The sequence below is a fragment of the Podarcis liolepis genome (assembly GCF_965112155.1).
Source record: "Podarcis liolepis genome assembly, chromosome: 2".
In the NCBI taxonomy this organism is placed as follows: domain Eukaryota; kingdom Metazoa; phylum Chordata; class Lepidosauria; order Squamata; family Lacertidae; genus Podarcis; species Podarcis liolepis.
The window spans coordinates 92,841,919-92,855,963 of NC_139555.1; the positions used below are offsets into that span (position 1 = coordinate 92,841,919).

The 14,045-nt window shown below is 38.6% G+C and overlaps 1 protein-coding gene across 8 annotated transcripts in view; it reads right to left on the reverse strand.

Annotated features, from left to right (window-relative positions):
* The window catches only part of LOC310701096 (contactin-4), a 497,831-nt gene that overhangs the window by 433,714 nt on the left and 50,072 nt on the right, over positions 1-14,045 (reverse strand). The gene's annotated exons all lie outside the window — the stretch shown is intronic.

Sequence of the window (14,045 nt, forward strand, 5' to 3'; positions counted from 1 at the left end):
TTGTAGCAATATTTGAGGTCATACATGCCCCCTTCCCTTCTCCTCTTTTGGCAGAGATTGAAAATTTCTATGTCAGTTTTAGATTACTGGTAATCATTGTTGAACTATAGGGCAGGCATAGGCAAACTCGGCCCTCCAGATGTTTGGGACTACAACTCCCTTCATCCCTAGCTAACAGGACCAGTGGTCAGGGATGATGGGAACTATAGTCTCAAAACATCTGGAGGGCTGAGTTTGCCGATGTCTGGTTTAGGGTTTGGATATAATCTTAACTAAGGTTTGCTGAAACAAACTAGATCCTTAAAATAAAAAAATTCCTTCCAGTAGCACCTTAAAGACCAACTAAGTTAGTTCTTGGTATGAGCTTTCGTGTGCATGCACACGAAAGCTCATACCAAGAACTAACTTAGTTGGTCTTTAAGGTGCTACTGGAAGGAATTTTTTTTATTTTGACTATGGCAGACCAACACGGCTACCTATCTGTAACTAGATCCTTAAAGTATACAAGCTGCTATTAATAAACCCTGCCTCATACTGTGCTGGGGGCAGTAGAGAAATTTAATAAATAATACATGATTTAGTAGACATATTTTCACAAGCAAGCAAACAAAAAAGGCTTCCACTGAACTGAGTATACAGATTAGCAACAAGGTGTATATATCTGGCAAAAAAAGTTTAGGAAAATAATATTAATCGTATTCAAAAGCTAGCAGCAATCAGTATTCATTTGGCACAAAAGGTTTAGGAAAATATTATGCTTCTTCAAAAGCTCGAAGTCTTGCAATAAAGCAGAACCTTTGGGGAGCAGAAAAGCACATTTATAACCACTGCATATTGTGTTCAGGATCATAAGGTCAAAAAAATAAGACAGTCTTGTTGACCAATTTATCTCAGACAACAATTCATGTCAAAGACCCTGAAGGAACTAAACCTATCTGGCACAGAAAAAATATAATCATTTCAAGGGATAAGGTGGGGAGTGGGCAAAGAGAATTATCTGCAGATAACAGTTACCAATAACAAAGCCAAAAGGAAGGAGATGTAATTCTGAACAAAAAATTATACACATACTCACACACTTCCCAACTGGAAGGTAATTTTAACTTGCAGCTTTTGTTTGACGAAAAAAGTCATCACAGAAACCACTGAACTGTGCTTGAAGATAACCTTGTGTATCAAAGAGCAAGGAGATAGAGTTCAGGCAATTTTGGACTATGTATTAACAAACAAAAAGGAGATAATTGTGATTTCAGAAGTGTTGCAAGATAGGATAGTGTTTGAATGGGCCAAGGAGTTTGATCCCTCATTATGCAAATTTCAGAGAGGTAGATGTGTTATTATTTGAAAAAATTAAATTAACGAAGAGAATCTTGTGGCACCTTGAAGACTAACAAAATTATTGTGGAATTAGCTTTTGTAGTCTATTGCTGACAAGACATCACTGGGAGTCATGCTTCTCTCATGGGAACGTCACTGCATCCACTCAAAGAAAAAGAAATTGACCTTGTTAGGATGCAACGCTAAACTATGTAATGCTAAATAATGCAAAGAAACCCATGGGCTCTTGATTTCCTCCTCTTTCATCCTCCTGCATGGCTCAAAGGAGAAGACTGGAAGGCCCAATGAGCTCATTGGGACTTACCCCAGGTAACTGTGTATCAAATAGAAAATGAAGTTACCTCTAAATTATACTGCTGACTGAAAATAAAAAGGCAAGTAACTAAATGCAATGGGCAGAATTAAATGTCTAAGGAGATAATTCCAACAGTGCAAGCATTTTTGCTTGCCACGTGGAATAATCTCCCCTCTTTTCCTCCCATGTACTGTTCCGGTGGTTCTTCTAACTTTCCTGAGTTGAGTTGTGGAGGGTGTGGGCATGCACAGAGGAAGAGGTGGGGAGAAATCCCATTATGCTAGCTCTAAAATTCGTATTTTTCTTTGACAACAGGGGGTTGCCCTATTGGTCAAACTTTGTTTTAATTTGAAGGGATGGGGCTAAGAGGGACGGTATGATTTGAGGAGGAGAGTGAGGGCTCAAGAGGCCCACTGATTGATTGCCTGAGCTGGCTCTGGCTGCTGTAGTGTATCAACAAATAACAATAAAATGTTCCAAGCATTCACTGGAAATGCAACACATAGATATTTTTTTTGTACTGAAAGCAAAGACGATTTGTTCCATTTATAAGCCATTGCACCCTTATTTTATTGCTATGGCTAGTGGCTGATGCAAATAAAGATTCTTCTGATCTGATCATTGCACCCAGTATTTCTTTCTAAATGTTGTGTAAATATAAAAAGTGTATACCATATTCAATCTGCAGAAACAGTTTCCTTGGGCCTTTTATCATAGGGCCCCGAGAATAGCCTAATCACAAATTTCATTTTACATAAAATTATCCAAATTACACTCTGAAAAGTCCAAATTCCAAATACGAAACTGAGTTCTCCTAAAGTGGGGTGAGAAACTCCACCGCCTCAAGTGCTATATTGTGACTGAAATGAGTCTTTGAAGTGTAATAACGCTTCTTGCTTACCTAGAATGCAGATAGAGAAAAGGGCATGTGCATATAAACTTCTGCCTTTTATGTGGTTGAAATGTAGACATAAGAGTCAGATTCAGCACTCTACCCATTTTCCCTCTAGTTCTGCCCAACACTGGAATATCAGACCCTCCAAGGGCCCTTATCTTCCAGGGACAGAAGCCATCCCAGTTTCTGATTTGATCCTAGAATGTCCCGCTTTTCCTTAGGATGTCCCTATTTTCACCAGAGAAATGTTGGAAGGTATGGAGTTATGTGACCCCCCCCCCAAGCCAAGGAGACAAGTAACTATACAACCTTTAGAAGATATCTGAAGGCAGCCCTGCATAAGCAAGTTTTTAAATGTTTCATATATGTGGGAAGCTACCCTGAGAGCCCAGAGCAACCCAATCAAAATGGGCAGGGTGTTGTTGTTGTTGTTGAATAATAATAACATCCCTATTTTCAGCGGAGAAATGCTGGAGTGTATGGAATGTGGCTGTTCACGAGGTTGTCCACAACACGGCCGTCAGATTGAAAAAAAGGTACCACTACCCGGTTCTAAAGTGTAGGTGGATTGGTGGATATGTCCAGAGGTGATATTCTTACACTCTTATAAAAATTTATAGCATGGAAGAAGGGAGCATTGTGCAGAGTATAGTATTCAACACAACAGAAGCAAGCCAATAAATATTTTACTGCAGACACTGCAGCAAGCAATAGAAAGGAAACTTCAGCTGAACACGAGGCATGCGATAAAGCACTTTCATTCATTACCAGCCACTACATATCCCTTGGGAAGCAAAGGAAAATGTTTAGCGAAAATGTAAACAAACATTTCAAAGAGAGACAGATGGGGTGAGTGGATTACTTTTGTTTCATTTATAGTGAGTTTCATTCCAAAAGTATTGTTAGGTTTTTCATGTAGCACAGTTCAGTTTTCCAAGGGTTTAAGTTCCATGAAGATAATTCTTAGGTGTTTTTACTGTGGAATCAGAATTGAGACTATTCTACTTAATCCAATGCAAAATCATGTTATTAAGAATCCTTTAGCTAGATAATAGTAATGATAAATTATGAAGTACAAAAAGCAATTAGGAGGAAAGTGGACTGAACAATAATGCTCTTGTAAGAAACTAGGCGGAAAGGCCACATACAGAGGCATGTTTGTTACATGCTGTAATTGTTCTTTAGTGGCTGATAGAAGGATTTCAGTTTTCTGAGGTTGTTTAGAAACCAGCTAAACGGTGGTGCAAATATAATATTTGTGTTGGTTTTTGCAAAGATGTGTTAGGTCAGTTCGTACTGAACATGTAGGAAGTTTGGGACTTATAATACAGCACCAACTAGGCCATGTTACACAAAGCACTGGAACATGTTTTATGAAGTTATTACTTATTCTATACTCTGTAGTTAGAACATTTCTGAATGGTTTTACAAAAGCTCACTATTACCAGTGATCTAGTTTGAGCCAATGTTTACTCAGAGTAGACCCACTGAAATGAATTGGTGTAACTAACTTGGGTTCATTAATTCTAATGGGTCTACTCTGAATAGAACTCAGTTGGATACAATCCAGTACTGAAGAAAAACAACATTCATCATGATAAACCCAACTTGCTGTGAGTCTACTCTAAGGAGTGATCCAGTTTTTGCGTGCTGCACAACTGAGCCAAGCTTTGCCTACATATGGATTACTTGAGCACTGTTGAGATCATTCAAAGTGACTGGTAGCTTATCTGAAATTTACAAAGTGACTGGTAGCTTATCTGAAATTTACACAGCATTCTACCCTGTAAAACCTGTATGGCCTACTATATTTATCAACCCCTTACTTTGCCAAAGAAGACTAACAAAAAGGCACCAGCAACCATATCCTGCTACTTTCTACAGAAGCACCTTCTATAATTCAAAAGTACCACAACAATTTCCAAGGCATGTAGCATGAATGAGAAAGTGTAAGTAATATGCAACCCTTTTATGATATTCCTGATGTTGCCTTTCACATTTTAAGCATGAACAGCAAGATCTCTTGCCCTCCATACTTTATGATGACACATACATGGTGACAGTTGTCTACCTTCTGAGGCATTTGTTTTTAATGCAGCAAATATGGGTTGAAATTGTCAATGTCTTTGACATCTACAAATCCACCTTGGACATTTTAATCAATACAAATCTTCTTTGTGGATACTGTCTTTTTTCACTGCAAGGCTGATGGAATGATGCTATTAATTTTTATTTTTATTTTACTCAGAAATGCATTATTTTGCTGTGATATTTTTAGCACTATGTATTGCTCTATTGCATAGTATTTCTATTGTTTCGCTTTGTTCTTTTATTAATTTACAGTGGTACCTCAGGTTAAGAACCTAATTCATTCTAGAGGTCCGTTCTTAACCTGAAACTGTTCTTAACAGTTAGCTAACTTTAGCTAATGGGGCCTCCCCCTGGTGCCGCGCTGCTGCTGCGCGATTTCTGTTCTCATCCTGAAGCAAAGTTCTTAACCCGAGGTACTATTTATGGGTTAGCGGAATCTGTAACATGAAGCATCTGTAACCCAAGGTACCACTGTATGCCATTCTGGGAGTCCTTTGGACCAAAAATGGAGAGTACTGAATAGAATAATGAAATACAGCTATAGATGTTCCAATGTTCCTGCCCATACTAATATGCTAAAGGAGGTCTAACATAAGAGTTTTCATCCCAAAATGTCAGTTTTTCATGAGTAGACTTATTTTATGTCAAGGTGTCTGGCCTTGGAGTGTCAAACAGTACATTGTAGCAACAGATCCATCTCACTGGGTTTCTGCCTGTCTGTTTCACTAATGTTAGAGGAAAAGCAGGTCTCCTCTCAGTCCTTGAACAAGTCTATGACAGAAGTCTCCCAGCTGGAACCCAGAGTCAAAAACTGGGCTATGCCTGCTCAATCAAGTGATTCTGCAGTTGAAAATTTCACATCTTAGAATCTAGATCTAAAAATTTGCTTTTGCAAAATACTCTAACTCAAGGGTTTCCAAACTATGGCTCCCAGAACACCAGTGGCCCACAAGTTTCATTCAGGTGGTCCGTGGCAGGTCTGCATAAAAATATTTGCATGTGTTTTTAACTGTAATCTATTTTTATTGCTTGCTTTATTTCTCATTTTGTATTTTATTGTATTAGAATTTATAAAAAATATGACATGAGAAATAGAAGAAGCAATAAAAATATAATTAGAAACTAGCACAGTATATTAGCATTGTTTCAACTGGCAGAAAGACAATTCAGTGGTCCAGAGTCATCAAGTGGTCTGTGGGAGGAGGTTGTGAACCACTGCTCTACCCTCAGGAAAGACAAATTCTCCACTACAGTGGTACCTCAGGTTAAGTACTTAATTTGTTCCGGAGGTCTATACTTAACCTGAAACTGTTCTTAACCTGAAGCACCACTTTAGCTAATGGGGCCTCCTGCTGCGCCGCCGGAGCACGATTTCTGTTCTCATCCTGAAGCAAAGTTCTTAACCTGAGGTAATATTTCTGGGTTAGCAGAGTCTGTAACCTGAAGCGTATGTAACCCGAGGTACCACTGTACTTCCATCGCATGGGGAAACAGAACAAACCAGAAGCCTGCCAGTACTGGAAATATCTGAGGATCTGTAACTAATCAGCCAAGCACCAAACATGCACCGCTTTCTGTCATGAAAAATAATGTAATAGGTACACTAGATAAGTATTACTGAGGGAAGAAATCCATCTTAGTAAAACACCCCTTTCCCTGAAATGCTTTTCAGACCCAGTATCTCTCCACCCTTTTCCTTCTAGCACCCCAACATTTCATTTTTCACAATAGTGAACTTCGTTACAAACCAGGTCATCAAAAGCACTTTTCATGACAGCAGCAGCAGCAGCTCTTAACTAAAAACTCCTTACCTTCTTTTATTTAATAAAAATCAGTTTAGCCCAGAGCTCTTTATGTTTAAACTCTAGCCACTTTTGAACACATTAGAACTCTAGCTCCTTACTTTTGAGCAGTTTAAAAAGGCTACTTCTGTTTGACTTGCTTTACATTTGATTGTAATAGTAACAACAAGGAACAGCCTTAAAAACATCACTCACGAGTGCAGTGGAAGTGCTTGGCTGCCCTTACATGCAAGCAATTTGTGACTGAATCTCTTTGGTGTCAGGACAATGCATACTTGTTTTTCCACTTAGCAGATTTTCTCCACAACTGAAAATGTCAACTTGTTCACAATTCTCAACAATGTTCACTTTCTCAACAATGCAACTCAGACTAATAGTTGCAACATGAACATATTTGTTAAAGAAACTTCACTCATTTTCCACTCCTTGCAATGTTGGAACACTTAGATCAAGCATTTCCCTTTGCTTACATGTACACAACATTCTAGAATTATGAAGAACATTAAAAAAAAAAAACATCAAAAGGACCTGCAGAATCAGGCCATTGATCTAGTCCAGCATCCTGTCCTTACAGGGGCCAACCAGATGCCTTTGGGAAACCTGCAAGACAAGAGCACAATCTTTTCCCATTGTTTCCAGCAACTGGTATTCAGAAGTATTGCTGCCTTCCAGTGTGTCTAATGCTCTTTTAACGCCATCTAGGTAGGTGGCCATCATGCCTTCTGTGGGAGTCAGTTCCAGATAACTATGTACTCCATAAAGAAGCACTTTCTTTTATCTGTCCTGAATCTTCAAATATTCTTCTTCTTCATCATCTTCATCATCCTTTTATGGTGAACTTTACTTAATATACAATTTTTGTCTGATATATGCAAAGCAATTTCCTCTTATATAATGCATTTTCATATTTTATTTCTATTTGTATACAAATTTTTAATCTACAGTTTAGTATATGCATTTTTGTGCACATTCCTTGCTGTAGAACTACACTGCAAAACTCAGAGAAGTGTGGCTTTCACATGACGACTGTGTTTCAATTCATGAATTGTTTCAGAAAGTATGAATCTAGGATGCAAACTGAATTGAATTTCCCCCTCATCCCTACTTTTCTCTTATTTTTATGAAGCTATTTCTCCATTAGACACCCCAGAATGCTGCCCTTCAATCATTACAATCTACTTACTTGTAGCTACAGCAGCTACAAGACTCCTCAATCTGGAAGGAGCCATCTTCACTGTAGGAAAATGGTTAACCAGGAAGAGAAAATCAGATCCTGAGATTGGGTAGAATAATAATCTTCCCAATTTAAATGCTGAAAAGACTGTGAATACTCACTGGGTTTTCAGAAAAACAACCCCCTGCAATTTCCTCCATTTTGTGATGCACTGAAATGGGCAAGACAACATATGGAACACAAACTGTAGGTGAAAGGGAAGCAATTGACAGAACAAAATAAACTGTTCCAAGAAGAAACATTATTAAACTGGTGTATTTTGGGCACTTCTCAATGGATGTGCCAGAAAACTGGCCAACTCACAGTGCTCTACATGGAGACAATTTTATACCACCACCAACACACTTAGTAAATGTTTCAGTAAAGACATATTTAACATGTGTCCCATTCAAATATGATATACAAAGAACACACTACAATAGCTGGATATTTCACGCTATGTCTATCATCATGTGTTATTTTCATTTCAGCAGAAATTACATTGATAATACAAAATCCCTAAACCCACAATTGAAGTGGACAGATTGGAAGCCTTTTTTAAAAAAATAATAATAATAGCCATTTGTGAAATACAGATTAAAAACTCATCACCATTATCAATTGCTGGTGACAGCAGTTTGTGGCAATGTTTATTTGCAGTCCATATTTAACTGAATTAGTTCTTAGCTTTCCTAGAAAGCCATAATGATCTCTATTCAGCATCCTGAGCTAAGTGCAGAAAAGTGGATTTGCTTAATGCAGATTTATTTTTCTCCTTTCTAAACATGCAACGGCACTTGCTGACTTAATAGGCACTTGGTTTGGTTTTTGGAGCATTATGTGCTTGAGCAACAAGAATCAATAAGCAAAATTCAAGAGCAAGTCATAGATGGCAAAATCGTCTGGACATCCTTCTACAGTTACATCATCTCTGGATGTAGCATACAAGCTTAAATCCTGAAGGTTCCAGGATGCAGCATACAACAAACTATAAAGAAGCAATTTACTATTTGCTGAAAATATAATAATGCTGGTTAGCTCGCTGAGATCAGATGGTGACTTCAGTAGTGCTGCCCTGATGAGAACTAACACATACAAAAACTTGAATTTTGTGACAGAACTCCCACCTTACATTATATATCTAGCAACAAAGCACAGCAGCATCCAGCTTAGCCAAGCCTAATATGTTACTACTTATCAATCATTTCAACACCATAGTTCAGTGTACAATGTGCTTTACATCTCTTTTATTCTCTCATCCCCAAATTGCAGCCCTATGAAACAGATTAGGGCATCTAATGTGATCCCTGGATAAGCAGAGATTTTATCATGGCCAATCATCACACTGAATCCATGGGAAACACAATACTTGGTTGTGTGATTCATTGAGACATATATGTGACAAAGAAGTCTATAGCAGAAACATTAAGATGACTTCTGTTGGGTGCTTGTGCTTTCTGTTTAACCTGAGGGTATGTCTACACAATTTCTAAAAACTCAAGCATTTTCTCTTTCTCCCAGAGAGCTTACACTTTTTAAATACAGAAATCCAGTTATATGGGAGAAAATTAGCTGTATTTGATGTTTGACACTACTTCAGAATACTAATCCAAATAAGTATTGCATTAAAATAGAGAGTGCTTGAGTAGAATTTAAATTGTTAAGACACAGGGAATGCCCATACAGTAACTATGTTATTTCATTAAACCAAATCACTGCAATGATACCTCAAAGAATGAAGCAAAAGACAAGTCTATCACTGGAAGCAGTAACTTCTATGGTATTAATGAAAGCCATTATTTGATGGTGGAGAGGCAGGGTGTCAGGAACCACGGGTAACTTCTGTTCTGTGTTGTCCATGTTTCTTTGTAATATCCTGCGTACAAACATCCTCAAACATTAAAATCTGCAAATGAGGCCTTATATGGAGAAACTTTTTTGTGGGACATCTATCGCATGGAGCAAAACTTTGTGTCAGCTGTGGTTCCAATCTAACCAGAGGTCCTCCTTGGGTCACCACATAATGTAATTCTAAATAATGGATAAGAACATTTACCTTTAGGCTGGAAGGTTACCTCTAGTTCTCTCTCTCAGTAGTTCATTTGCTCTTGTTCTTTTAAAAAACCTACATGAATTTAATCTCTCAATTTTTTGTGATTTAATTTATGATTATTATTGTGCAGTTTTAACTTGAAGACTGGTATAAACACCTAAAGCTTAACTTCTACATGTCTTCCTACTGTGAATTGCCAGATGTCCTAATGTGGTTGCAGCTTGCCCATTGGTCTGCAGGGGAAAATACAAATTTTCTACTTTAGATACTGGCTTGGCTCACACATCACATTAAACCATTGTTTCTTCCCTCACTCCTGTTGCTGCCATGCCTCAGATCAAGAAGCATAGCCTGAATTGTTGTCTCGCCTAACCTAGGCTCATGGCTTGTTTTCTTACAAATGAGCTATGAGAATTAAGCAAAGAAAAAAACAACCTTGGTTATCTATCACCCACGATTTGTTTGGAGGAAACAAATCAAGTATCTTGGATCAGACAATACAGTGAACCAAACTCTGGCTTGTTTTGTCTGAAGTATGGCAGTGGAAGTAGGGGAGCAGCATTGTGTGAAATTTTGTTTCAAACTATGGTTTACTGTAGCATCTGAATAAGGCCATTATAGGAAATGCTGGGCAGCAAGTCAGTGCCACTGGTTTGCATATTGCCTGCATCATTTCCCCAAACAACACCAAAATATTAATGAAGACAGCATATTCAGTAACCACAGAATGTTGGTTATCAGCTGAAGGGGGCGGACCAAAGAATGGAAGCAAATAAAGCTATGCTGAAGAAGAAACTCCTAAGTTCTCCAGGAGAACCAATAACACTAATCATTCATTAGGGATCAGCTCAGAGTAGTTAGTGGATCAAATTTTATTTTAGGAAAGCATCCAGCTGACCCACCAAACATAAAGGAAGTTACTTGCACAAGGACACAAATTACACTTTTACTTACCAAGGGTCACACACAATATAAAGTGAAACAGGGAAGGCCAATGATAGTAAAGACTTGTACTAAGTAAGGGGGTCAGGAATGGGTTGTGGTTTTTTTTAAAAGAATTTATCATACTTCAGCAGAACATTCTTTACATATTACAAAGTCAGCATAAAATGTCACATTTGCATTAAGGAATTATAGTAGGATTCATGTATGCTTGATGTAAGAATATAAATATTCAGCAGCTGCAAAATGATTGCAGAGAAGACTAAATGCTCACTTGTAAACCACAGTGCTACTCGTATATCATGAAATATGGAAAAATACCGAAGGCAAAAAAAAAAAAAAGCCATGTAAAACAAATTGGGTTTGGACCATATTTGATTTGCAAATGAAACTGAAGAAGACAACACTAAACTATCTAAGAGAATCAGTAAACAGCAGGTTCACATACAGGGCACTTGTTCAGATATCCATGGGTATAAGACCCTCGCCTCTTACCTTTTACTGGTATTCACTTGGAAGTAGAAAAGATTTACATGGAGAAATACAGATATTGCGTGGACAGGCGGAGTCCCCAGATCCTGAGCGGTCCCCCCCATCATGTGGAATAATGACTCAAGACAACGTGCTATGGAATTGAATTGGCCACAACTCAATTTCAAATGTGGGTAGACCTTGGCTCAGGCATTGGGCGTTCTCCCTCCCCAGTCCCCAGCCGGGGACCTAGGGAGCTTCAGAGTTATCCAGTGGGGGGGGGGAATGGGCCAGCTCTGGAGAACATATGTTCAAGCAGAGATAGCCGCCCCCGTTACACCGCCGCCGCAGGGAAGAGCACTGACGACCTTTCGGCGTACGGTCAAAGCCTCCCTTCAGAAACCCCTTTAACGGGGAACCCTGGTATCGCCGCCTGGAGCCAAGTGAGGATTCCCAGGTAAGATCCTCCCTCTATTGTGTGGGCAGGTAATCCCTCCCCTACTTGGCCTGGTCTCCTTGGCAACGCTTCCCCCAGGTGGGATTGGACATCTGACTGAGGTAGGCGGAGACCTCCAGGTATCCCACCTGAGGGAAGGCAAAGCCAAGCCTATGCTGATGGGGCCGCTCCAGATCTAGGGCTGCATGCGTCCACGCAAAGGGCGTCCCCCGTTTTAAGCGGGGAGCGGTCATTACTGAAACAGGTAATCATTTCAGGAAGTAACTTTCCTTAAAAGTTGCAAGCCTTCATCAAATTGTTTTTTAAAAGTCTAAGCACACAGTGTTGACTGGATCCCCTTTATCTATATGTTGATTGACATTCAAAGAACTCTATTGTGCTTATTCTTGCAGACACCATGCTGTTTTCTTCTTCAGCAAGACTTGTTCTTCTGTACGCTTGGTGATTCTATATTTAATGATGATTTGTACAAACTCTCCCGGAACAACCAACCTGGATCCCTTTTAAAACATTAACTAATAACTAGTTCTGAAATCTGCCTTTTCTCCCTCCAAATTGCTTTTCCTTTTGTGTCATGTAGATTATAAGCCTATGAGCAGGGACTATCTTATTACTGATATTTATAAGCCAATCTGGGGCCCTCTTTCATTTGAAAAGCAGGGTGAACATTAGATAAGATAGACAGACAGACAGACAGGCAGATAGATAAGTGTTACAATATGAGCTGTGAAAATTTCCCAGTTCAAAATTTACATTTGTGCTATGAACGTGCTAGATGACATTCAGCCACCCAAAGCAATATGGGGATAATAATACTGATCTAACTTGTAGGTCAACTGAAAGGATTACTGAGATAATGCATATGAAGAGTTCTCAGTGTGCCAAAACACTGCATCCAGCATTAACTGTAGAATTCCCAGCACTGCACTTCTTAGAAGAGAATCTAAAAATCCTGCATTAAATATAAAAATCCTTTCTGCATATTTGGAAATTGAAAACTGTCTAAACAATGCACAACAGAAGAGGGAAATAGAAAGAAGTGGGGAAATGTTTTGGAAAAGACATGTTGAGTTGAAACTGAATCGTCCGGTTCAGAAAAAAATGTCTTCAATTCTCTTATTATTTCAAACAATAAAATAAGGTCAATTAGCATTCTCAGCAACATGCTAGCAACCCAAGAGAAACATATGAATAATTCAAATCTGGAAAAAGGAGAACAATTGACAAAATAAATATTTTAATGATCTGCTCGTCTGCAACCACTCAGTAGAGACAGAGTAATAAAATCTGAGAGTAAAAGAACAGCACTGGGGAAATGATTCAGTAGATTATTAATTGATTTCAAAATTTCAAAATCCCCTACATATTAGCTTTCAAAAGATGATTGTGAAGACTTTGTAGACTGCGCAGAATACAGAAGTAGCCTGGCACGTTGCTGCAGACAAGAGTTCCTTCAAAAAGAGTTGGTGCAATAAAAACTACTTTCAAGGATTTATCATACTTATTCTAAAAATTTTTTTTTTTTAGTAACAACAATAAAGTTGTAGCAGCCGTGGTTTCAACACTTTAGTTCGTCCCATATAGAACTTCAAGCTCAGCAATTCTGTATGTCTTTATAAACTACTGTAGCACATAAACTGCTCGTTAGATTTTTATGCGGAGTCTATAACTTCCCTTATTCAGCATCCTTTGTGATCATGACATCAGCTGCACAACAACAGGAAATACAATTCACTCATGCATCTCTCCCTCACATCTAAATAATCTGCAAATCTGCAAAGAACAGGATTCGAACAGATATTAGTGCATGAAGATGACATATATAGTTGCACAAGGGTGGGTTCTGCATCTTCCACCCAACTTTACTCTTCAGCAGCAATCCCACACATTTCTCAAGTGTCACCTGTCTCTCAGGGGACATAGGGACCACATTAGGGAATGAGCAAGGTAGTTAGGATTCAAGCATCTTAGTGTAACTCAAAGGTAAAATTATCTTCACGTGAAATCAAAGTTTACTTAATTTCATTGAGAAATCATGGAACTGATTTGACACAATAACAGTTTATACAAGCGAGGAACACAGAAAGCTGCCTTATACTGATTCAGACTGTTGACCCATCTTCCTCATTATCATCTACACTGACTGGCAGGGGCTCTTCTAGACCTACCTGGAGATCCCAGAGACTGAACTTTGGACATTCTGCATGTAAAGCAAGTGCTCTATCACTTAGTAGAGGACCCACACTTATACCAATTAGGACCAAGAATGTAATCCGAGCTGTACCAATACTGCAATGGCATAACCTCCTTCAATAGACTATGATTGATATAAGGAAGCTCGTCTTTTAGCAAAGAATTGGCCTTCAAACAACAGGCCCAACATATTTCCTCTTATTTTTAGGCATTTTACTGTTTGTAAATGTATTGTTGAGTGCAAAAAAAAAAAGAATGTGCTCTACATACTGAACTACTTCAAAACAACTTTCTG